Source organism: Dendrobates tinctorius, unplaced genomic scaffold (genome assembly GCF_039654945.1).
Source record: "Dendrobates tinctorius isolate UK_male_01 unplaced genomic scaffold, ASM3965494v1 ptg000001l, whole genome shotgun sequence".
NCBI classification, from domain to species: domain Eukaryota; kingdom Metazoa; phylum Chordata; class Amphibia; order Anura; family Dendrobatidae; genus Dendrobates; species Dendrobates tinctorius.
In genome coordinates this window covers 8,808,652-8,834,557 of record NW_027361669.1, presented here as the reverse complement: position 1 = coordinate 8,834,557, position 25,906 = coordinate 8,808,652, and positions in this window count along the sequence as shown.

Genomic DNA, 25,906 nt, shown 5'->3' with positions numbered 1-25,906 from the left:
CGGCACTAAGAAGGGGCTGCTCTTCTTAGTGCCGCGTACACCTGCAGATACACATGGGTATGATTTTGACTCCTTTTAAAAAAAGGGAAAAGTCGGGGTCGTCCCGAAACACGAAACCCAATGTAAGTCAATGGGGAATAAAAGTCGGCAGTGAGAGGAGGACAGGAAACACACCTACAGTGCCCATTTGAATGCCAAAAGCATCAATTCTTCTTACTTAAGCTTGTCAACCTTAATTAACTTCATAATACAAGTTACGCACTGAAAAATGGGGGTTATTTGGCTAAAGTTGTGGGGGGGGAGGGCTGGCTGCAGGTTTTCATGTGCCCTGGGCGAAAGAGCGCCCCTTTAACACATACCACAACTCATCATGCTCCGATACGGCAGAGAAATAGCGGTATAGTACAATGAAAAATACCTCACTTTTTACATCTCATGACGAGGCCCATCTATTTCTCCATACAGAATCATTGGTCCCATATAATGTTTGAAACAGTATATGATGAGCTCCACATAATGCTACAGTATATGTTGGTCCCCATGGATGAAGCTCCACTGTCTTATGGGCCCAAATAATGCTCCATACATAATGGGCCCCATTTCTAATGCTCTAGTGTATAATGGGCCCTGTAAATGCTGCTCCAGTGTCTGATGTCCACCTTTGGAATGTTCCAGTGTATGGTGGGCCCCATCTATCATTCTCCAGAGTATAGTGCTCCCCAAAAATTGCTGTCCCAACATTGAAAACAATCAAATAAGTCTCCTTGCTAGGGAATCCCTGGACTTGTCTGGACTCCTCGTCGTCCCCATCTTCCATCTCACTGCACAGTATTTCAACTTTGCAAGTGCTGTGATCCTGAGCAAGCAGGGGGGGCCCCACTCGTTGGCGACGGCACTGGCACAGGGCCCCTGATAGTACGTTGGTGTGTCTGATGGCGGGTGGGCCGAACCTGCACTTTCATCTGCAGCTTCCTCTTTGTCACCGTGTAAGATGGAACTGTATATGGGAAGGGTAACCTGAGTTTCATCAGGGTCAGATTCAGGTCGTGTAGCGTGCAAGGGGAATGTAGTGGTCTGGGTCAATGTACCAGCAGATTCATCGAGCAGTGGCTGGGCATCAGTGCACTTGTGTCGCCCCCAGGAGTACGGTCGCCAAAGTGGCATTACCTTCTTCCTAGGGAGTGTGATGTCATGCTTGGGAGCAACGAACGATCTCTCTAGCAGGTTAACTGATTGGGCGGCGTTATTCCCACGAGTCATGACCCTCCAAACAGCGTTCATGAAGGCAAAGTGTTTGTTTTACGTGGGCAGTATGGTTGCAAAGCTGAACCTTAAAGGAATGTCCAGAAGGGCACCACCAGGAGTGGAGCCTACGGTTAAATTCGACTCCACCTGGGAAACCTCAACCATGCCAGCTACAGAACAGATGCACACATTGCAAGCTTAATTCCGTTAACGAACGAGACTCCGTCATGCCCCGCGGTCCGAGTCCAGCTTACTAGAGGGACACGTGAGGCTCTGGCACATGAGATTGGCCAAAAACTGGTGTGTCATGCCCTTACATGTCCGTGGCTGCATGTGCGCTACACTGAAAAGGCCAGCGTTTGTCGCTTACAGGTGCAGATAACCCGCTGAACAACGTTAGTGATGGGGATCACGGATTACAATTATTACCCGCGAACAATGATTTCCCAGTAAGTGCAAGTCAACCGCAGTTCCGGAATTAGGCCTAACCGTCATTCCTGAAAAAATGAAAAACTTACGTGTGCAAACCACAGGTGCTGTAGCTTGCTTAACAGCTCGCCAGCCGTTCTCACGCCCAGTATGGATTACACGTGATTGCACAAAGGTTAGAAAGGGTACCGTTTCCCCGGATAACATGTATGGATAGCGTACACATTCAAAATATATGTCTATACATCAGGAGGCAGGCTCAGACGGTGTTAGGCCCAGTATGGATTGCACGTGATTGAACAAAGGTTAGAAAGGGTACCGTTTCCCCGGATAACATGTATGGATAGCGTACACATTCAAAATATATGTCTATACATCAGGAGGCAGGCTCAGACGGTGTTAGGCCCAGTATGGATTGCACGTGATTGCACAAAGGTTAGAAAGGGTACCGTTTCCCCGGATAACATGTATGGATAGCGTACACATTCAAAATATATGTCTATACATCAGGAGGCAGGCTCAGACGGTGTTAGGCCCAGTATGGATTGCACGTGATTGCACAAAGGTTAGAAAGGGTACCGTATACCCAGATAACATGTATGGATAGCGTACACATTCAAAATATATGTCTATACATCAGGAGGCAGGCTCAGACGGTGTTAGGCCCAGTATGGATTGCACGTGATTGCACAAAGGTTAGAAAGGGTACCGTATCCCCAGATAACATGTATGGATAGCGTACACATTCAAAATATATGTCAATACATCAGGAGGTAGGCTCAGACGGTGTTAGGCCCAGTATGGATTGCACGTGATTGCACAAAGGTTAGAAAGGGTACCGTATCCCCGGATAACATGTATGGATAGCATACACATTCAAAATATATGTCTATACATCAGGAGGCAGGCTCAGACGGTGTTAGGCCCAGTATGGATTGCACGTGATTGCACAAAGGTTAGAAAGGGTACCGTATCCCCAGATAACATGTATGGATAGCGTACACATTCAAAATATATGTCTATACATCAAGAGGCAGGCTCAGACGGTGTTAGGCCCAGTATGGATTGCACGTGATTGCACAAAGGTTAGAAAGGGTACCGTATCCCCAGATAACATGTATGGATAGCGTACACATTCAAAATATATGTCTATACATCAGGAGGCAGGCTCAGACGGTGTTAGGCCCAGTATGGATTGCACGTGATTGCACAAAGGTTAGAAAGGGTACCGTATCCCCAGATAACATGTATGGATAGCGTACACATTCAAAATATATGTCTATACATCAAGAGGCAGGCTCAGACGGTGTCAGGCACAGTATGGATTTGACGGCCCAGACCACACAGCGGAGGAGGAGGGAGAGGTAAAGATTGCAAATGCTGGGGCCCTGCCCAAGCAAGGGGGTCCCACTCGTGGGCATCGGTACTGGCACTGGGCCCCTCATAGTACAGCGGTGTGTCTGACGGCGGGTGTGCACCACCACCGTCAGAGACACTTGATTGCACTATGAAGGACCCTGTGCCAGTGCCCGCGCCCAAGAGTCGGCCTACCCACCTGTCCAGGGCAACGGCACTCGCACGGTGTCGTGCGCTAGGTGGTGACCCCGGCCATGGGGGGGGAGGCAGCACAGTTAGGGAGTTTTAGAAAGTGGCATATGTTGAGGTTGGACATTCAGCTGATGCAAAAGGTGAAATAGGTCAAGTCCCAGGAAGAGGTGGACCAAAGCAAGCCATTTTTCTGTCACCCTATGTGTCATCAGGGGAAGGTGGGACAAAATCCTTGGAAACCCATGCGTGGTTCATTTTAATGAAGGTTAGATCATCCACATTTTGGGTTGACAGACGGGTCCTTTTTTCTGTCAGGATTGATCCAGCTGCACTGAAGACTCTTTCCGATAGCACACTTGCAGCTGGGCAAGTGAGCTCCTGTAAGGCATATTGTGCCAATTCAGGCCAGGTGTCCAGTTTAGCGGCCCAATAGTCAAAGGGGAATGACCTGTGTGGGAGAACATCGATATGGGAGGAAAAGTAGTTTGTAACCATAGTTGACAACTGCTGTCTCCTGTCACTTTCCATCGATGCAGTATTACCAGTTGTGTGAGCGGTACTTGAAAAATCAGTCCACAACATTGTCATGAAACCCCTGTCTCCAACGCCACTTCTGCTGTGTGCACCATGAACACCTCTGCCAAGCTGACCCCGGCCTGTACGGCTCGTGTGAGAACCATCACCGCTGCTGTGTGCTGGGAATGCCTCAAGCAACCGATTTACCAGAGTTGCTTGTTTATTAGCCAATATTAGGTCAAGGTTCTCCTGTGGCATGATGTTTTGTAATTTGCCTTTATAGCGTGGATCCAGGATGCTGGCCAACCAGTAGTCGTCATTGTTCATCATTTTGGCAATGCGAGGGTCCCTTTTTAGGATCTGCAAGGCATAATCTGACATGTGGGCCAATGTTCCCGGTGTCAATGATGCACTGCGAGTGCTGGGTGGAGGAGCACTTTCTGGCAAATCCACATACCTCCAGTCACGCACAAACCCTGTACCAGACCTTGCCACGCCAACATTTTCACTTGCCCCACGAGATGCATCCTCCTCCCCCAAGTAATCATCCCCATCATCCTCCTCCTCCTCCACTTCTTCCTCCACCTCGTCCAGGAGAGGTCCCTGAGCAGACAATGGCTGAATGTCATCAAGGATTCCCTCCTCCTCTTCCTCCTCATCAACATTGGCTGCAGACGCCTGCTCCTTAAGGTGCGTCAAAGTTTGCATGAGCAGACGCGTAAGTGGGATGCTCATGCTTAGGATTGCGTCGTCTGCGCTTACCAGCCTGTGCATTCCTCAAAACACTGAAGGACTTTACAGAGGTCTTTCAGCTTCGACCACTGCACACCTGTCAACTCCATGTCTGCTCTCAAAGTGCCTGGCCGTGTATCCTCCAACAAATGCATTATGGCCTGCCTCTGCTCGCACAGCCGCTCCACCATGTGCAGGGTGGAGTTCCACCTTGTTGCAATGTCGATAATGAGGCGGTGGTTGGGAAGGTGGAGCAATCGCTGCAGCTTCTGCATACGAACGGAGTGTACAGGCACCGGCGGATGTGCACGCACAGTCTTGGCACCTTCTGGAGCAGGGCTGTTAACTCCAGATAATTTTTGAGGAAGCACTGCACCACCAGGTTCAAGGTGTGAGCCAAGCAAGGTATATGGCTGAGTTTTGAAAGGGCTATGGCTGCCACAAAATTACGGCCGTTATCACTAACTACCTTGCCTGCCTCAAGATGTACACTGCCCAGCCATGACTCAGTTTGTCGCTTCAAGTACTCGGCCAGCACCTCGGCAGTGTGCCTGTTGCCCAAACACATCATCTGCAACACAGCCTGCTGACACTTTCCACTAGCTGCTCGATAGGGGGACACATCGTGTGCAACAGTGGCAGCTGCAGATGGAGTGCTCGTACGACTGCTCTGTTGACGAGCTTTCGCTTCTGGAGGAGGAGGAGGTCGAACGCCTACAGCCAACTGTTTCCTATACCGTGGGCTAGGCAGCACTGTCCCACCACCGCTGTCCCCTGTGGACCCTGCATCCACCACATTAACCCAGTGCGCAGTGATGGACACGTACCGGCCCTGGCCATGCCGACTGGACCATGCATCAGTTGTGAGGTGCACCTTTCCGCTCACTGACTGCTTGAGTGCATGGACAATGCGGTCTTTCACATGATGGTGGAGGGCTGGCATGGCTTTGTGAGAGAAGAAGTGGCGACTGGGTAGGTCATAGCGTGGTACTGCATAGGCCATGAGTTCGCGGAAAGCTGTGCTTTCCACCAACCGAAAGGGCATCATCTCAAATGAGATTAATTTGGCAATGTGGGCGTTCAAACCCAGTGTACGCGGATGAGAGACTGAGTACTTTCTTGACCTACTCATAGTGTCTGGGAGGGTGAGCTGGACTTGAGAGTTGCATATGGTGGAAGTAGCGGTGGACAGGGCGGACTGAGAGAGGGTTGATGATGGTGATGGAGTTGGTGTTCTTTCTGATGGCCTAGAATCAGTATTTCGTTGATATAACAGTGGGATTCCCTGACTGCTGTGGCCTTGCAACGACACCTCAACATTTGCTGCTGTGCTAACCGGTGGGCTTACAGTGGGGGAAACAATGTAGCGTTGCTGACTACCTTCGTTGTGATCAGTTGCACATGTGGCACTTGAGGTTTGGTGTTGTGTCCACGCTTGCAAGTGCATGCTGGTTAAATGTCTAAGCATGCAACTGGTATTCAAATTTTTCAGATTTTTCCCTCGGCTAAAGGTCTTTGCGCACTTCTTACAGATAACCTTGGCCTGATCATGAGGATTTTGGTCAAAAAAGTGCCACACTGCACTCTTCCTACTTTGGCAGACATTTTGCGGCCTAGCACGCTGTGATCTTTTGACCCTCTGGACAAGCTGTCCAGCAACTCTTTTGATGTTTGGAACCTGTCTTTGGAGTGCTCCGGGCCTGCCAGATAACAGCTGTTGCGATGTTGATGTCTGCTGTGGATGCTCCTCATCTGAGCTATTGGAAGCAGCACCCTCTTCCCCCAATGGATGCCAATCTGGGTCAACAACTGGGTCATCCATCACCTCCTCTTCTATGTCATGTGCACCTTCCTCTGTGTCACCGTGTATGGTGGTATAGTGTGCGGGAAGGGGCACCTGAGTCTCATCAGGGTCAGAATCTGGCTCTGTACACTGCGAGGACAATGTAGTGCTCTGAGTGAATGTACCAGCAGAATCATCCATCAGCGGCTGTGCATCAGTGCACTCCATGTCAGATTCATCTTTGCCTGGGTAATTCACCATTTGACTTGATAATCCAGGCATGGTATGTGAAAACAGCTCCATGGAGTAATCAGTAGTATGGCCTGCGTCATCCTTCAATCTTGGTTGGGGTGAAGGACACAAGGAAAGGTGTGGTTCATGAACATGAGCCTCCAATGACGACTCAGTGCTTTTACTTTTTACAACTGAAGAAGAGGAGGCGATAGAGCTGGAGGCTGAGTCAGCAATGTAAGACAAAACTTTTTCCTGATGCTCTGGCTTTAAAAGCGGTTTGCCAACTCCTAGAAAACTAAGCGTTCGAGGCCTTATGTAGCCAGACGATGACACAGGCTCAACACCTCCTGCATTCGGTCCTATTTTGCTCTTGCCACTACCATCAGATCCACCACCAACACCATCATTACCAGCTGCCAACCCCCGCCCAATTCCACGGCCTCTTCCACCAGCCTTCCTCATTTTTGGTAGAAATGTAGACAAAATCCAACAAACTATATAGTAATGTAAAACAAGGTGCAAGGTGTCTATAGGACAGGGGAGATTTTGAATTTCTGCAGACACTTGTGGACACTGGACACTTTTGGATTGTGTGAGGCCCACTGATATCTGAGCGCTATGTCACAGGCTCGATGGCACAGCTGTGACAAAAGTGACGAGAGGATAAGGGAGATTTTGAATTTCTGCAGACACTTGTGGACACTGGACACTTTTGGATTGTGTGAGGGCCACTGATATCTGAGCGCTATGTCACTGGCTCGATGGCACAGCTGTGACAAAAGTGACGAGAGGATAAGGTAGATTTTGAATTTCTGTACACACTTGTGGACACTGGACACTTTTGGATTGTGTGAGACCCAATGAATATCTGAGCGCTATGTGACAGGCTCGATGGCACAGCTGTGACCAAAGTGACTAGAGGATAAGGGAGATTTTGAATTTCTGCACACACTTGTGGACACTGGACACTTTTGGATTGTGTGAGGCCCAATGAATATCTGAGCGCTATGTGACAGGCTCGATGGCACAGCTGTGACCAAAGTGACTAGAGGATAAGGGAGATTTTGAATTTCTGCACACACTTGTGGACACTGGACACTTTTGGATTGTGTGAGGCCCAATGAATATCTGAGCGCTATGTGACAGGCTCGATGGCACAGCTGTGACCAAAGTGACTAGAGGATAAGGGAGATTTTGAATTTCTGCAGACACTTGTGGACACTGGACACTTTTGGATTGTGTGAGACCCAATGAATATCTGAACGCTATGTGACAGGCTCGATGGCACAGCTGTGACCAAAGTGACTAGAGGATAAGGGAGATTTTGAATTTCTGCACACACTTGTGGACACTGGACACTTTTGGATTGTGTGAGGCCCAATGAATATCTGAGCGCTATGTGACAGGCTCGATGGCACAGCTGTGACCAAAGTGACTAGAGGATAAGGGAGATTTTGAATTTCTGCACACACTTGTGGACACTGGACACTTTTGGATTGTGTGAGGCCCAATCAATATCTGAGTGCTATGTGACAGGCTCGATGGCACAGCTGTGACCAAAGGGACTAGAGGATAAGGGAGATTTTGAATTTCTGCACACACTTGTGGACACTGGGCACTTTTGGATTGTGTGAGGCCCAATGAATATCTGAGCGCTATGTGACAGGCTCGATGGCACAGCTGTGACCAAAGTGACTAGAGGATAAGGGAGATTTTGAATTTCTGCAGACACTTGTGGACACTGGACACTTTTGGATTGTGTGAGGCCCACTGATATCTGAGCGCTATGTCACAGGCTCGATGGCACAGCTGTAACAAAAGTGACGAGAGGATAAGGGAGATTTTGAATTTCTGCACACACTTGTGGACACTGGACACTTTTGGATTGTGTGAGGCCCAATGAATATCTGAGCGCTATGTGACAGGCTCGATGGCACAGCTGTGACCAAAGTGACTAGAGGATAAGGGAGATTTTGAATTTCTGCACACACTTGTGGACACTGGACACTTTTGGATTGTGTGAGGCCCAATGAATATCTGAGCGCTATGTGACAGGCTCGATGGCACAGCTGTGACCAAAGTGACTAGAGGATAAGGGAGATTTTGAATTTCTGCACACACTTGTGGACACTGGACACTTTTGGATTTTGTGAGGCCCAATGAATATCTGAGAGCTATGTGACAGGCTCGATGGCACAGCTGTGACCAAAGTGACTAGAGGATAAGGGAGATTTTGAATTTCTGCAGACACTTGTGGACACTGGACACTTTTGGATTGTGTGAGGCCCACTGATATCTGAGCGCTATGTCACAGGCTCGATGGCACAGCTGTGACAAAAGTGACGAGAGGATAAGGGAGATTTTGAATTTCTGCACACACTTGTGGACACTGGACACTTTTGGATTGTGTGAGACCCAATGAATATCTGAGCGCTATGTGACAGGCTCGATGGCACAGCTGTGACCAAAGTGACTAGAGGATAAGGGAGATTTTGAATTTCTGCACACACTTGTGGACACTGGACACTTTTGGATTGTGTGAGGCCCAATGAATATCTGAGCGCTATGTGACAGGCTCGATGGCACAGCTGTGACCAAAGTGACTAGAGGATAAGGGAGATTTTGAATTTCTGCACACACTTGTGGACACTGGACACTTTTGGATTGTGTGAGGCCCAATGAATATCTGAGCGCTATGTGACATGCTCGATGGCACAGCTGTGACCAAAGTGACTAGAGGATAAGGGAGATTTTGAATTTCTGCACACACTTGTGGACACTGGACACTTTTGGATTGTGTGAGGGCCACTGATATCTGAGCGCTATGTCACAGGCTCGATGGCACAGCTGTGACAAAAGTGACTAGAGGATAAGGGAGATTGGATTGCTTTTAAAAAAGCAGTTTGCAGAGCAGTGGGTAAACAGCAATGCCAGCCTGTCAGGAAGCCTTAAAAGGCAGCCCAACAACCAACACCACTGATACACCACTATATAGCCTCCCCTTGCACTGCACACACAGTGACTGGTGTGTTGTGCAGGCCAAATCGCTAGCAGCAGAAGCATTTTTTTTTTTCTTCTCAGCAGGACAAAAAAAAAATTGGGATTGCTTTTAAAAAAGCAGTTTGTGGAGCAGTGGGTAAACAGCAATGCAGGAATGTCAGGAAGCCTTAGAAGGCAGCCCAACAACCAACACCACTGATACACCACTATATAGCCTCCCCTTGCACTGCACACACAGTGACTGGTGTGTTGTACAGGCCAAATCGCTAGCAGCAGAAGCAGTTTTTTTGTCTTCTTCCCTGCCTAACGCTCTCCCTACAGAATCAGCAGCAACCTCTCCCTATACTGAGATCGGCAGAAGTAAGATGGCGGTCGGCGTGCACGCCCTTTTATACCCCCTGTGACGCCCACCAAAGCAAGCCAATCACTTGCATGCCCTTCTGAAAGATGGTGGTGACCCCTGCCTATGTCATCACGTTGCCCACAGTGTCCGTGGATCCTGATTGGCTGAAAAAGAGCTCAAAACAAACTTTTGAAACGCGACTTTGGCGCGTAAGTCGCCGACCTCGTGGCCGACCTCATCCTAGGGTCATGCCAAAAGTCGGCGACTTTTGAAATTTTTCGACCCGTTTCGCTCAACTCTACTAATGATGATAAATATGATCCACCTGTGTGTAATCAAGTCTCCGTATAATTGCACCTGCTCTGTGATAATCTCATGGTTCTGTTTGAAGCACAGAGAGCATCATGAAGACCAAGTAACACCACAGGCAGGTCCGTGATACTGTTGTGGATAAGTTTAAAGCCGCATTTGGATACAAAATGATTTCAAAAACTTTAAACATTTCAAGGAGCACTGTGCAAGCGATCATATTGAAATGGAAGGAGTATCATACCATTGCAAATCTGCCAAGACCCGGCCGTCCCTCTAAACTTTCATCTCAAGCAAAGAGAAGACCGATCATAGATGCAGCCAAGAGGCCCATTATCACTCTGGATGAACTGCAGAGATCTACAGCTGAGGTGGGACTGTCTGTCCATAGGGTGACAATCAGTCGTACACTGCACAAATCTGGCCTTTATGGAAGAGTGGCAAGAAGAAAGCCTTTTCTCAAAGATGTCCATAAAAAGTGTCGTTTAAAGTCTGCAACAAGCCACCTGGGAGACACACCAAACATGTGGAAGAAGGTGCTCTGGTCAGATGAAACCAAAATCAAACTTTTGGGCAACAATGCCAAACGATATGTTTGGCGTAAAGGCACCACAGCTTATCACTCTGAACACACCATCCCCACTGTCAAACAAGGTGGTGGCAGCATCATGGTTTGGGCCTGCTTTTCTTCAGCAGGGACAGGGAAGATGGTTAAAATTGATGGGAAGATGGATGGAGCCAAATACAGGACCATTCTTGAAGAAAACCTGTTGGAGTCTGCAAAAGACCTGAAACTGGGACGGAGATTTATCTTCTAGCAAGACAATGATCCCAAACATAAAGCAAAATCTACAATGGAATGGTTCACAAATAAACGTATCCAGGTGTTAGAATGGCCAAGTCAAAGTCCAGACCTGAATCCAATCGAGAATCTGTGGAAAGAGCTGAAAACTGCTGTTCACAAACGATTTCCATCCAACCTCACTGAGCTCAAGCTGTTTGCCAAGGAAGAATGGGCAAGAATTTCAGTCTCTCAATGTACAAAACTGATAGAGACATACCCCAAGCGACTTGCAGCTGTAATCGCAGCAAAAGGTAGCGCAACAAAGTATTAAGTTAAAGGGGCCGAATAATATTGCACATCCCACTTTTCAGTTTTTGACTTTCCACAAAAATTTAAAACAACCAATAAATTTCGTTCAACTTCACAATTGTGTCCCACTTGTTGTTGATTCTTCACCAAAAATTTACGTTTGATATCTTTATGTTTGAAGCATGATATGTGGGAAAAGGTTGAAAAGTTCCACGGGGTTGAATACTTTCACAAGGCACTGTACATACATGTACTGTACAAGTTAAACATGTCCCTTCTTGCTTGTCACCTTTTAAGACTAAATAAATGTATTATTTTAATCTTTCCACTTTACTAGGGTCCTTCATGCCGCTTATCAGTTTTTGTCTCTGCTGTGTAGTTTTTCTAACTCCAGGGCATCCTCTCTATGAACTGGTGCTCAAAACTGAACTTTACCTTTCAGATGAGGTGAAACTAGCCCTAGAAGGAGTATTACATCCCTATCCAGTGAGTCTATGTCTAGTTTAGTAGTTGACATGACAATATCCTACCAGTACGTGACTTACCTAGTTTTATACCCCCTAGAACATACGACTTCTGCACGTTATTAGCACCCAGATGCAAAACTTTACATTTTGTAGTGTTCCACCATGTGAGTGGACAGGGATTACCCACTTTGCAGGTCTTAGAGGTAAACACTGGCACATTCAGAGTTAAAACGAGTCCTTTCGGTTTATTTGCTCCATAAACCTCACAGTAACAAAACACGGTTTCCAGCCTTCACAGCAGTCAAAAGCAACATAAATAGTCCTTAGCTGGGCTGTATTCCCTCAGGCCCTGTTCACACACAGGCCAGGGCAATGTCCATAGCAGAGCTCTATCTGCAGCCAGACACAGGAACAGCCTTTAGCTCAGGCGAAAGCAAGCATAAAAATGTCCATGTCCATTACTTCAGGCTCAGTCCTGGAGCCTCAGCAAAACACAGGAGGCTTATCCCTCCTCAGATACAGCCAGCATACATAGGCCTCACTGGGTCAGCAGCCTCAGCACGTGGTCTTCAGGAAGGTAGCTCACCTTCCTCCACCTAGGCCTGCCGAGACCTTCCACATGGCCCAATCAGATCCATGCGCTCTCTCTCATGTGACCTACTCTGGTTACCTTATATGGTCCGTAGCCACGCCCACCGGGTAACATGGTTATGACCTCATCACAGGTCCTACAAGCATTCATACACTCTATTAAGGCGTTCTAGATACCGCCCCCTAGGGGGGTTTGTAAGTAGCTCTCGCTGACACAGTGTAACAACAGCTCAGCAGTGTCTCTGCTGATCAATACACATATTCAAGCTTCCATCCTAAGGCCACCTACCTTGGGATACATAACGGTTATTCAGCATCCTATACCCATTACTACAATGGATATGCCTGTAGGCCCATCCTGGGACACCCACACAGCGCCCCCTAGCGGACATAGTGGTCACTACACCACCATTTATTGACATTGAAACTCATCTGCCAAATGATTATTAATCCTGTATTCTATATCATTAAAGTGAACAAGTGAATTAATGCTGCCCAACCCTTTAGCACTACAACTTGTCTGCATGATTGCTCCGTTTCAAAAAATATATAATTTTTTAGCTGGAGAGAAGACTAGCCCATTTCTTCGCCCAGCTGGGTATTCCCAGCACTGCTAGAGGTGATTGACAAGTCTCTCCCTATGTACACCTGTAATACAGACTTGTCAATCACTTGCATCGGTGCTGGGAAGAGTCTAATAGGGATGGCCCCGAACTAGTATAATTTCTGGCTATGGTCCCTGGCCAGATCTTTAAAGTATATTATTTCTGCAATGCCAGATCATTTCAAAGAATAATTTACTTGACCTCAATTTTGCAGTAAATCTCTGATTCATTGTATCCAAGGTTTGAGCAATATGAATCGGCTGACAGATTAGCTATAATAACAAGATAAGTAAAAGTTGACACAACATTGGTCATTGGGGTAAACCACTTATAACTGAAGACCACTCAGAGAAGCAGTCATTCATCACATTCCTCAAGCTGCGATCTTTGAGTAAGTTTTTTATCCAGTTATAAATTTTACTTTCTAAGGTTACAGACTTTAAATTAAAGTAAAGTAAAGTAAATACCCATTAGGCCTCTTTCACACTTCAGGTTTTTGTCATCAGTCAGAATCCGCCGTTTTGAGAAAAAAACGGATCCGCCATTTTTTTGGTGGATAGGTTTTTTTCCCCATAGATTCAAACAAGAAAAATTATAGCCAGCTCACCCAGTTAGATGTCCTTAGTGGTTCTGCTCACTGCCAGGAAGCCGCACGGAGTTGTAATGGGAGAGGCACACCCATGTTGCAATAGAAACAAAAACCAGCAAATAATTCCAGCGGATGCTCCCTACTTGGCCATAAAATCCATTTTATTTTTATCTTTTAAAATAGTTCCATGTGGCAGAAACCCAAATATATACAGGGGGTCAGAAGAAAAAAGGGCACACTGCTGCTTTATGCGTGCAGACTACGCGTTTCGACCTTACTAGGTCTTCTTCTAGGTCTTAAGTGTGAGCAGTGTTCAAGATAGTAATATACCCTGCTTCCAGGAACTTGATCCAAATACAAAATTTGACTTAATTAAAATAGGGTGTATACCCTTACACAGGGATAAAACTTTGTTAAATACAAAATGTACTACATATTTAAAGCATATCGCTGCAAAGTGCCTTTATTTTTATCTAATACATTATTATTCACATCTTATATTTGTTCTTAGATATCACAAAGTTTACCATATGAACAAAAAAAAAATATTTAAAAAAAAAAATAAAAAAATAATAAAAAAAAAAAAAAGGGGAAAGGAAGGAAAATTCAAGTGTTTTTATATATATATATATATATATATATATATATATATATATATATATATATATATTTTACCACTGGAAAACCTGCCATTTAGAATTGACTGATTAAATCTAACCTATTATTCAGTCCATTAGGTATACGGCTTTCCAGTGTAAAAATCCAATAACTTTCACGATTTAATAAAGTCCTTCTATTATTACCTCCCCGTAAGGATTTCTTTACTTTCTCTAAACCATAAAAGGACAAATCATTCAAATTTCCTTTATGTTCATACCAGAAATGTCTTGAAACTGCAGAGCCTCCTATCATATTCTCTTTTACTGCATCAGATAAATGTCTACGGATTCTTTTTTTCAAAGAGCCCGTAGTACATCCAATATATTGTAATTTACAACTATTACATACAACAGAATAAACTACATTAGTAGTATTGCAATTGATAAAACTATTAATATTTTATTCTTTACCATTTTTTACTGAAACTATTTTTTCTGCTTTATTTACAAATTTGCAACATTTACATTTTTTAGCTCCACATTTATAAAAGCCCTTTAAATCAAGCCAAGTATGACATTTTTGTTGGTCAACAATGTTATATTCACTAGGTGACAAAATAGACTGAATCGAACGCGCTTTTTTAGCGACAAATCTGATTTTATTTCTTTCTAAAATTTTATCCAAATCTTTGTCTTGTTTTAGGATAGGTAGATATTTCTTTATTATTTTAATTATATCTGTATATTGTGGTGTATATTCAGTACTAAAAGTAATATTTTGTTCCCTATTTCTATTAGAACATTTTTTATTCTTATTTTTACTTTTATTTTGCAATAATTTTTTCCTATCCACATTATCCACTATTGATATTGCTCTTGCTAAACTCCAATCTGGATAAAGTCTATCATGTAATCTCTGACATGTTTTAACTTTTTCACTTTCATAAATCTGCTTATTTGAGCTTTTTCTATGTATTCTAATTAGTTCTCCCACTGGTATATATGGAAGCAGTCATTCATCACATTCCTCAAGCTGCGATCTTTGAGTAAGTTTTTTATCCAGTTATAAATTTTACTTTCTAAGGTTACAGACTTTAATTTACCCATTAGGCCTCTTTCACACTTCAGGTTTTTGTCGTCAGTCAGAATCCGCCATTTTGAGAAAAAAACGGATCCGCCATTTTTTTGGTGGATAGGTTTTTTTCTCCATAGACTTACATTAGCAGCAGATTCTGACGGATGGTCGTCCGTTGCATCCGTTTTGAATTTTAGCATCCGCCATCAGTAGCAGACGGGCAAAGGAACATTTTTTTCAGTGGCGAAACCGCAATTTTAAAATGCGCATGTCAGGAAGGTCTTTCTTGTCATGCATTTTAACCCTGAATTCCGTTCTGGCGGCAGCGAAAAACTCCCTCTCTCTCTCTGTTCCTTTAAATGTCATGTGTAGAGAAGTTGTCAGAATAGAGGAAGGAAGGGTTGCACAGTTTAGATAGGTGTCAGTTACTACAGTGGGGAAACAGCTGAGAAAGTGTAGTGGACGTGCAGTACCTTGGGTTGACCATTAGAGGGCAGGGAGGAGTGTGAGCAAAGGACTTGACATCAGCTTAGGGCTTAGGAAACCATTGTTCATGGGGGGCGGAGTTACAGGGAACCGGGTTTGATATAAATTTGAAAGGAGGGTTCCAGAAAGTTCCAGTCCCCAGGGGGAGCTCCAGTGACAGGAGGACTACGACAGTTTGTGCACTGTGATGAAAACCGTACCAGGGGGACTGAGGAGAGAGAGAGTCAGGGGGGTGGTCCTGACAGGAAGAACCGCAGTAAAGACAAGACACCGGGTGTGGGACACCGTATTTGACACGACGCCTGACCAGTGAAACTACTGTTGGTGTACAGGTCTATGGCAGCCACAGTGACGGAGCTGACAGGAGCGTCAAAGAGTGGAAAAGGTACAGGACGTACATGTACGTCTCGGGTGAAAAGTACGGTGTGTGAAGCGGCCCTGAACACGGAGGGCCGTGAGGAAGGTACTGTGTCGCCTTGTGAGGACCGTCAGTCGGACGGCGAGAGCATGAATAAACTTGGTCCTGTTGCACCCAGAACCTGCCTCCATCTTGTCTCTGTTTTGTCTCTGCGCGGTAAAGAGAGGGACCACCCCCCAGTCCGGCCCACCGACCCTACGCTTGGCATAGTCGGCAGGATCAACGCCGCTAATACGTCATCTTCTGCGGCAGGCCTGCCCTACAGGATGGAGAAAGACTTGAACTACGCTGCTGGGATTACAAATACCTGCGGATTACAAATCACCCACCTGTGGATTACAATTTGGGTGCGCTGTGGCGTATCTGCGTCACCAGTAGAAGATCCAGGGAGGTACCAGGACTGGTGCAAGAAGGTGGTGATGCTTCAGTGCAGAGGAGAGATCCAGGTGTTTGCTGTAGTTCTCAATGGACTGGGGCCCCCTCCTACGTACCCCGGGGGCCAGTGCTATGTACTGGGAGGCCGATGCTCCTCCATACTGGACCCTGACAAGTGGATGGAAAGGCCTGCCAATACCCCACCAAGCAGAGGGAGTGGCACAGAGAAAAAGTTTGGCTGTGGCTGTCTGGCGCCATTCGAGTGCTGCCCACCGGACGGTATGAGATGCTGCGGGTGTCGAGGCATCGGCCACCTGGAGTGGCAATGGCGGCAGGATATCGAGCTCCACCAGAAAGTGACATCTTCAGAGCCACGAGCAGGCAGCAGGATGGTGAGCTGGGAAGCGGAGCCAGTGCGGAATCAGCGGGAGTGGCCACCCAGAATACCGGCGGAGAATCTGCCTGCGGAGCTCCTAAGCCTGGAGGCTAGCCCCGTCGGATGACAGGGTGAAGAGCAGAGACTGCAGGAGGAGCCGCGTGGTGATGTAACGGAGGCCACGGCGCCGGGGAAGGTGAGAGTCCCTTCGGCCCCGCCAGCGGCTCTGCAAGCGGCCCCCACCATTTGGCTGCCACACGTGGCAGCCTGTGTACCCAAGAGGCCGGTCACAGGAGGCCCTTCCCTCTAAGCTGAACTGAGCGGGGCCACCATTCCAAGTCCTGAACCACCCCGCCTGGAGACGACACGCACGGTGCCACCGGAGCAGAGCCTGATCCCAGAGGGCACTGTTGCACTTCCCCTGGCACCAGCGACCTCATTTCTAAAATCGGTCACTACTCCGGCCCCGGCTGAAACGTCGAGTGCGGCTTACCTGGCGGCCGCGGTTATGCCGGTGTTGGAACCGGCTGCGGCCTATTTGGCAGGCGCTGTGCCCCCAACCACTGAGAACCCGGCTGCACCCATTCGCCACTCGGCCCCAGAGGCTGCTGGGCCACAGGAATTATCGGCCGCCTCTGCCCCGCTCACCTCTTCGGCGGAGCCCCACCCACCGGACTCCAGAGCCTGCGCTGTACCCTCCGTTTGGGTCACGGAGGTGATCAAGAAAAAGAAGGCCTGGGAGCAGGAGATATGGAGCCTACTCCACTCAAAGGGGGAGGCTGGCATGGTAGTGAAGAGATCTCGGGGACGGCTGGTATATACCAACGTCGACAGGGGGTACTGTTTCATCCGAGATAAGACTGGTCAAAAGGTTTATGTTAATGTGGCCTCCATACGTGACGGACGGGCTCTGAAGGAGGGGGACTTAGTATCATATTATAAAGAATACTGCCCCCGCGGATATTATGCGGTGGCAGTACTGGCAGAGCCCGAAGAATGCGAAACCCCGTAAAGAGGACTTGTGTGGACACTCCCGGTACCCCAGGGGTTCCACGGCTGTGGAGCCCTTGCCACTGACCACTAAATAGTGGAAAAGACTGTCAGGAGTTTGGTGCACCGTAGTGCAGGTTACGAAGACCAGTTTAAGTTAAAGAAAAAAAAATGTGCTTTAGTTGTTGAGTATTTTTTGTATTATGATATTCCTCTTACAGGATGGTTTGTGTTTAATTGAGAAGCCTGACAGAGCGGGGATATGGAAAAAGAGTGTCCATGTCCAAGGTAGGGGGGAAGAAGAAGACATGCAATGTTTTGTTGTAACATGTTGGTTGTAAAAGCAAAAGAAAATGAAAAAAAATATATAAAAATGGGGTACTTGTGCTATTATAAAGTTGTTTGATGTATAATATGCAAAAGTAAAATACAACAGGTCCGGGTAAGGGAAGGTCTGAGGGACCAAAGGGAAGTGTGAGACCCGAAGAGGGGTCTATGTGTGAAGAGCATCTGGGAGACCGAGACGCCAACCATGACATGTAATTGAAAGAAAGGTACAAGAGGTGGAAGATGTGAAAAAGACAACTGTCCTAGGTCAGGTCCCCGACACGCCCCTGAAGGAGAAAGATAGACGCTGGCAATGATCTGGTAGGTGTGAGGCCTCGATCATGGCCTACCGGACAGTGGAAGGTAACAGAAGGGGAGAGTAGGAGAAGGTACACGCCATAGAGAGAATATGGGTGAACCTAGCCCAATTTGAAAGACGTTGTCATGTGGCGTGCGCGCTGGTGAGTAGCAGTAGGCAACTCAGAGCATGGTGCTCCCAGTATGGTTCGGCCCCCGCAGGTAGTGGGTTTGGCCCAACAACTGGTCCGACAACAGAGTGTAGGTGAAGCATCAGAACGACGAAGGCAGTGATTACGATTGTCAAGGACGGCAATAGACAAAGGAACGGGGAGTGTAGGGAAGGTGACCTGACAGACGGATGGACTTGTCAGAATAGAGGAAGGAAGAGTTGCACAGTTTAGATAGGTGTCAGTTACTACAGTGGGGAAACAGCTGAGAAAGTGTAGTGGACGTGCAGTACCTTGGGTTGACCATTAGAGGGCAGGGAGGAGTGTGAGCAAAGGACTTAACATCAGCTTAGGGCTTAGGAAACCGTTGGTCATGGGGGGCGGAGTTACAGGGAACCGGATTTGATATAAATTTGACAGGAGGGTTCCAGAAAGTTCCAGTCCCCAGGGGGAGCTCCAGTTACAGGAGGGCTGCAACAGTTTGTGCACTGTGAGGAAAACCATACCAGGGGGACTGAGGAGAGAGAAAGTCAGGGGGGTGGTCCTGACAGGAAGAACCGCAGTAAAGACGAGACACCGGGTGTGGGACACCGTATTTGACACGATGCTCACCAGTGAAACTACTGTTGGTATACAGGCCTACGGCAGCCACAGTGACGGAGCTGACAGGAGCGTCAAAGAGTGGAAAAGGTACAGGACGTACATGTGCGTCTCGGGTGAAAAGTACTGTGTGTGAAGCGGCCATGAACACGGAGGGCCATGAGGAAGGTACTGTGTCGCCTTGTGAGGACCGTCAGTCGGACGGCGAGAGCATGAATAAACTTGGACCTGTTGCACCCAGAACCTGCCTCCATCTTGTCTCTGTTTTGTCTCTGCACGGTAAAGAGAGGGACCACCCCCCAGTCCGGCCCACCGACCCTACACTTGCACTTAGCGACTTCAGCGGATCCGTTCAAGAAACAGATTCGGCGGCATCCATTTGTTGCAAATCGGAAACGGATCCGTTTTTTTACACTTTGGCGGTTTGCAACTGACGGCAAACAACTGAAGTGTGAAACAGGCCTTAGATGTCTTCGTGGGACAATGTCAAATGCCTTTTGTAAGTCCAACAACCCTATATTGACAGCTAACTTTCAACCAAGGTTTCTACTCACCTCTGTAGTAAACCTTATCAAGTTAGTGTGACAGCTTCTGCCTTTTGTAAAAACATGATGGCTATCTTTTATAATATTACTGTACTTTCCATCACACATTTCTGTTTATAATCCCTAACATACACCTCAAACATTTTCCCCACAATGGGTGTTAAGCCCACAGGTCTATAATTACCCAGCCAGTCAGTCAGAGCTCTGGATTCAAAGCCTTGTTCACATTACTTTTATTTATCTCAGCTTAGATCATATCTATATTAAGCCAAGTGATTATATTAGTCGATGTATTATGAGCATTAGAATTGACTACATCCGCCACTCTCTCCTCGTTGGTTTATACAAATCTTTTTCTAAAAGTTTTGAGACTGACACAAATGTTACTTTTTGCAAAGTTTGCTGCTTAGATGTTTTTAAACCTTTTTGTCAGATGTTTCTATGGTTACTGAAGTACAAAAAGAATTTTATACAATTTTAAACTTTTATTGTCAGATACGTCAAGTTTATGTAAAGACACTATATTTAGAAGACTAAAACTTTTCAGGATTCTTGCAATTCGCCTTGCAGCTGAATATTAGCTTCCTGCCAAATCCTGACTGACAGCAACCCATTTTTGTCTAATCAGTGCTCATAGTTTATTTGTGTGTTTATTTGCCCACCTTTTTTTTGGGGATTGAGCACAGGTTCTCAGTGGGGATGAGCTCTGTGGAGTTTCCTGGTAAGGACCCAAAATTTCAGGCTGTGTGCCCACACAAGTGGTTTTTTCGTGTTTTTTAAGTGTTTTTTCCATGCAAAAACGCTTAAAAAATGCATACATTAAGCAACCCATTCTTATAATGCATTCTGCAATTTTTGTGCACATGATGCGTTTTTTTCCGCAAAAAAGCGCATTGCGGTAAAAAATGCAACATGTTCATTTTTTGGGGGGAAAAAAACGCATTTCCAACTATATTCTATGAGAATGTGAATGCTCTGAAAAAAAGCATAAAAAACGCACAAAAAGCGTGCAAAAAAGCGCAAAAAATGCTTTTTCCTGGGAAGGAGTGTTTTTTTTGTCAGGAAATTTCTGCATATGTGGGTACATAGCCTCAATGTTTTGTTCAGCCACTTAGCTATCACATTTACCTTGTGACTTGAGTCATGCCATGAAAAGAATTGTTCATCAGCAACTCCTAGATCATTTTTAAAATTGCTCCTGGATTATTTATAGAAATTGTTTTTCGTGCATGTTTGTGTTATGAGCATATTCACACTCACACCAGGAAAACACCACACCCACACCCAACTAGTCCCTAAAGAGACTAGAAAGGCCCTAACCGCACAACTAAAAAATATCACCTCGGACCTGGCTCCCTAAAAGCCCATCAAGGGGTGTCTCATACCTCCTGAGGAACCAGAGAGGATGCCGCAACACACCAACAATAAGTGGAATGAAAAGTATGATAACCCAAGGTGAGAAGCTAAGACACATTCAGATAAGGTGAAGGAATGAAGGTTAAGGATTACCAAAAATAAAATGAAGAAGTGAGTCCTCCCAAAAACCTAACAGTGATAAAAGGAAAAGGTGCTGGGAAGGAAAGCAAAACAACTTACTGCAAGAATACAAATGGAGTTTACCCATCAAGGTAAACCCCAAAGATAAAGAGCTGGAGCTCTTAAATGTACATCCACCAGGAAATATAGGCAACAAGAAAATACTCTATAAAGCCTCACCCAGAACTTGATAGGGGAAACCAAAATAGGAAAATGGAAAACGCCAGGAAATGAGCAAACCAAGAATAGATAATAAGGACAAAAGAAAAATCAGCATTTGGAAAGGGAAGAAAAAGAGCTATAGCTCAACATGCAGAAGAACCAATCACGAAGCAACAAGTCACTAGATCAAATCCTCAAACCAAGCTATGACAGTTCTCCCCTTCTATGAGGGTCCACTGGACCCTCAAAAGCCCCCATTGTCTGACATCACTAATAGAACTCCCTCTCCAGGTGATTCGCGTAAAGATGCTCCAAGTCAACATCTTTAGGACTATAACCTTTGCACTTGACGAAATACTGCACAAGGGCGCCTGACACCAACAACTCTCTTAACCTCATTCTCCCAATCCTCCTAAATTATGTCTTAAGGACTAGGTGTTCCCTCAAATCTTTTTAAAAGGGAAGAATGAGAATTATTGATCTTCCAGGCAATAGTAAGCTGCAACTTAACTGTCATAGGATTTAATAATTTAATAAAACTCTACAAATTTAAGGACAAACTTCCTAGCTGTGACCTTCAAGCGAAGATTTTTTGAGAACAACCACACAAAATCCACCACCCTAAAGACAGGAGCCTTCCAACTCCTGCAGTTAGCACCTTTTTTGGCTAGCTACCAAAATACCCTTTTCGATCTCCTTCTAAGACTTTTATTACACGGGAAGAAAATCTCTCCTCCTCTGACACGGAGGACCCTGAAAAGTTCTCAAACACTGGATGAAAATCCTTCTAGCAAAAAAAGGCAAGGTCTTGAAATTGTAGAGGTTTGGTTATTAAGAGTAAACTCAGCAAGAGGCAGAAACTCCATCCAGTTTTCCTGATTAGAAGAAACAAAACATCTCAAATACTGCTCTTGGTTCATCTTTTCAATTTGCCCATTAGTCTCAGGATTGTAACTCGAGGAAAAAGACAGCTTGGTACAATATCTGGAGCAAAAGCTACACCAAGGGTTAGCCAGAAATTGAACTCCTCTATCAGAAATTATGTTTTTGGTAACAGCATGCAATTAAATGATAAGAGGAATGAACAAAGTTTCTAAGCTCTTACCAATTGGCAATTTTTGAAGTGGGTCAAAGGCTGCGACGGAACATTGTTAGGCAAGAAATAACCAACTGGAGCTTGACGAGAGGCTTTAACCCTGCCACACCCTCTGCATTTACAGACATACTTTTTAATATCCTTATGAGCATTATGCCACCAAATTGACCTATAAAGAGACCTTTAAGAGGCAGACAAACATGGATACCCAGCTGAAACAGAATGATGTATTTCATTAAGAAGATGTTCTTGTAAAAGGTGCAATTAATAGTTTGTTTATAGGTAAAACTTCTGGCGTACTGCCCTGAGCATCTTGAATGTGATGCTTGAAATCTACACCTAGAAAAACAACCACCACCCTCTCACTAAGAATATTGATAGGATTTTCGTCCCTCAACTCTGGGACAAAGCTATGGGACAAAATGTCAGCCTTGACATTCTTAGATCCAGGAATATAAGTAACAACAAAATCAAACCAGGCAAAAAAAGGCACACGAAGCCTGCCTGGTGTTTAGACAGTTAGCAGCATAAATATACAGCTGGTTCTTATGATCAGTAAAGACAGTCACCTTATGTATTGCTCTCACCAACTAATGTCTCCATTCCTCAAAGACTCATTTACCTGTCAGAAGTAGGGATGAGTGAGTACTGAAATACTCGGACTCGCTGTGCTCATTACGAGTAGCTCCTAATACTTGGGTATTTGTAATGAGTCCAATGTAAGTCTATGGGAAATGCGAGTAATGGGCAGAAAATGTGTGTGGGCATCGACTGAGTGCGCGGAGAATGTGTGCGGGGGTCTGTGGGGCTGTGTGTGTGTGGGGCCTGTGTGGGGCTCTGCTGGGCTCTGTTGGCTCTGTCGGGCCTGTGTCGGCCTCTGACGGGGCTATGCAGGGCTGTGATGGGCTCTGCCAGAGCTGTGTGAGGTTCTGCCGGCCTCTGCCAGGCCTGTGTGGGGCTGTGCTGGGCTCTCCTGGGCCTGTGCGGGGCTGTGCTGACCTCTGCCTGGGCTGTGAGGGGCTGTGCCGGGCGGGGCTGTGCCAGCCTCTGCCTGGCCTGTGCGGGGCTGTGCTGGGCTCTGCTGGTGTTGTGCGGGACTCAGGCTCTGCTGGGCTCGGGCTCTGCTGGCTGTGCTGGCATCATCCAATGGGACTACTTGTCCCACCCAGCTATGCTTGCTACAGTGACAGCATTAGCGGATGATGGGAAAGTAGTATTCCCATCATCCGGCTAATGTGGTGAATGTATAAATAAAAAGACATACAGAACATACACATAACATACAACGCATAACATAGGGTACATACTCACTGCACACACCTAATTCCCTGAAGCCCTCATCTCCTGCAAATAATATTAAAATAATAAACCAACCTATACTCACCTTTCCGCCATAATCCATTAATAACGAGTATCCCACTATGATCTCCCATGGAGAGCTGCCACATCAGCAGGGGCTCCAGCAATACAGTGATAGAGATAATCCTCCACGCTGTATCACTCCCCTGGGAGATCACAGGAGTTCACCTGTGACTTACGGCAGCACTGCAGCATGAGAATTTTCTCACGCATCAGTGCTGCCGTAAAGTGAACTCCAATGATACACTGCGGAAGGGTTATCTCCAGTCAGTGTGTCATTGGAGCCCCTGGAGAGCGGTCGCATCTGCTGATGTGGCAGCTCTCCAGGGGAGATCATCTTGGGACACTCGTTTTTAAAGAGGGACTGTGTCAGAAAGGTGAGTATAGGTTGGATTATTATTTTAATATTTGCAGGAGATGAGAGCTTCGGGGAAATAGGTGTGTGTGGTGAGTATATACTCTGTTATGTGTTGTATGTTATGTGTATGTACTGTATGTTATATGTTGTATGTTCTGTATGTCTTTTTTTTTACATTCACCACATTAGCCCGATGATGGGAATACTACTTTTCCATCATATGCTAATGCTGTCACTGTAGCAGGCATAGCCAGATGGGACAAGTAGTCCCATCGAATGATGCCTGACAGAGCCCAGCAGAGCACAAGCTGGCAGAGGTGGGAACAGCCAACAGAGGCCGGCACAGCCCCGCACAGGGCCAGCAGAGGCCGGTACTGCCCCGCACAGGCCCGACAGAGGTCGGCACAGCCCCGCACAGGCCCGACAGAGGCCGGCACAGCCCCGCACAGGCCCAGAAGAGGCCGGCACAGCCCCGCACAGGCCCGGCACAGTCCCGCACAGGCACAGCAGAGGCCGGCAGAGCCCAGCACAGGTCGGCTCAGCCCCGCACAGGCCCGGCAGAGGCCGGCACAGCCCACAGAGCCCTGTAGAGCCTGGCACAGCCTGGCACAGCCCCTCACAGATACGGCACACACACACTGCCCTGCACACTCACACACAGCCCTGCAGACAGACACATACAGCCCCACAGACAGACACACACACATTCTCCACACAAGCATAGTCATAGCCTATGACTCATAGGATATGACTATGACGCTGCACGGCCAGCCAATCACAGTAATGCCACAACAAAGAAGGTGGTGGCTTTACTGTGATTGGTTAACACATTTCAGTTGGGAGATCCGAATATTGCAAGGCGAGTAGTGAAATTTACTCGCTAGGATTCAAGTACCGCAAGTACCGCATTACTCGCCGAGTACCGAATCCTAACGAATATACTCGATCATCCCTAGACAGAAGCTCTTGGTCACCCATATCATAAATAGATTTATCTTGAGAGAACTTCTTGGAAAAAAACACAAGAATGTAGATGGCCACTTTTTTCAGCTTCCATCCCAAAAACAGAAGCGTCTACATCGGCAAAGAAAAGCCGATCAACCTCTGGTTGGCTGAAAGCATGAGCCTTAGAGAAGGTAGTCATGAGAGGAGAAAAAGCATTTACCACCTCAGCTAATTAAGAAGAAAAATATAATCCTTTCTTGGTTATGTCAAGGCATGACTATGACTGAAAAGTTTTAATGATCTTCTGATAAAATTTTGCAAAGCCAATAAATCTCTGAAATGCTTTCAAGTTACTACTTGGCTGGACTCAGTCAAGGACTGCTTACACCTTCCTTACCGATGAAGTAATAGTACGTCATCGGTAAGGTCCCCCGCTTTGAGGTGGGCTCCGGCGGTGAGCCCACCTCAAAGCTGCAACATGTCAGCTGTTATGAACAGCTGACATGTGCCCGCAATAGGAGCGAGCGGAATCGCCGTCCGCCTGCGCCTTTTAACTAGTTAAATCCTGCTGTCAAAGCTGACAGCGGGCATTTAAATAGCATTTCCGGCCGCCGGGCCGGAAGTGACCTCATCATCGACCCCCGTCATGTGATCGGGGGTCGGCGTCATGTTGCCTGGACAACCAGAGGTCTCTACGAGACCTCTATG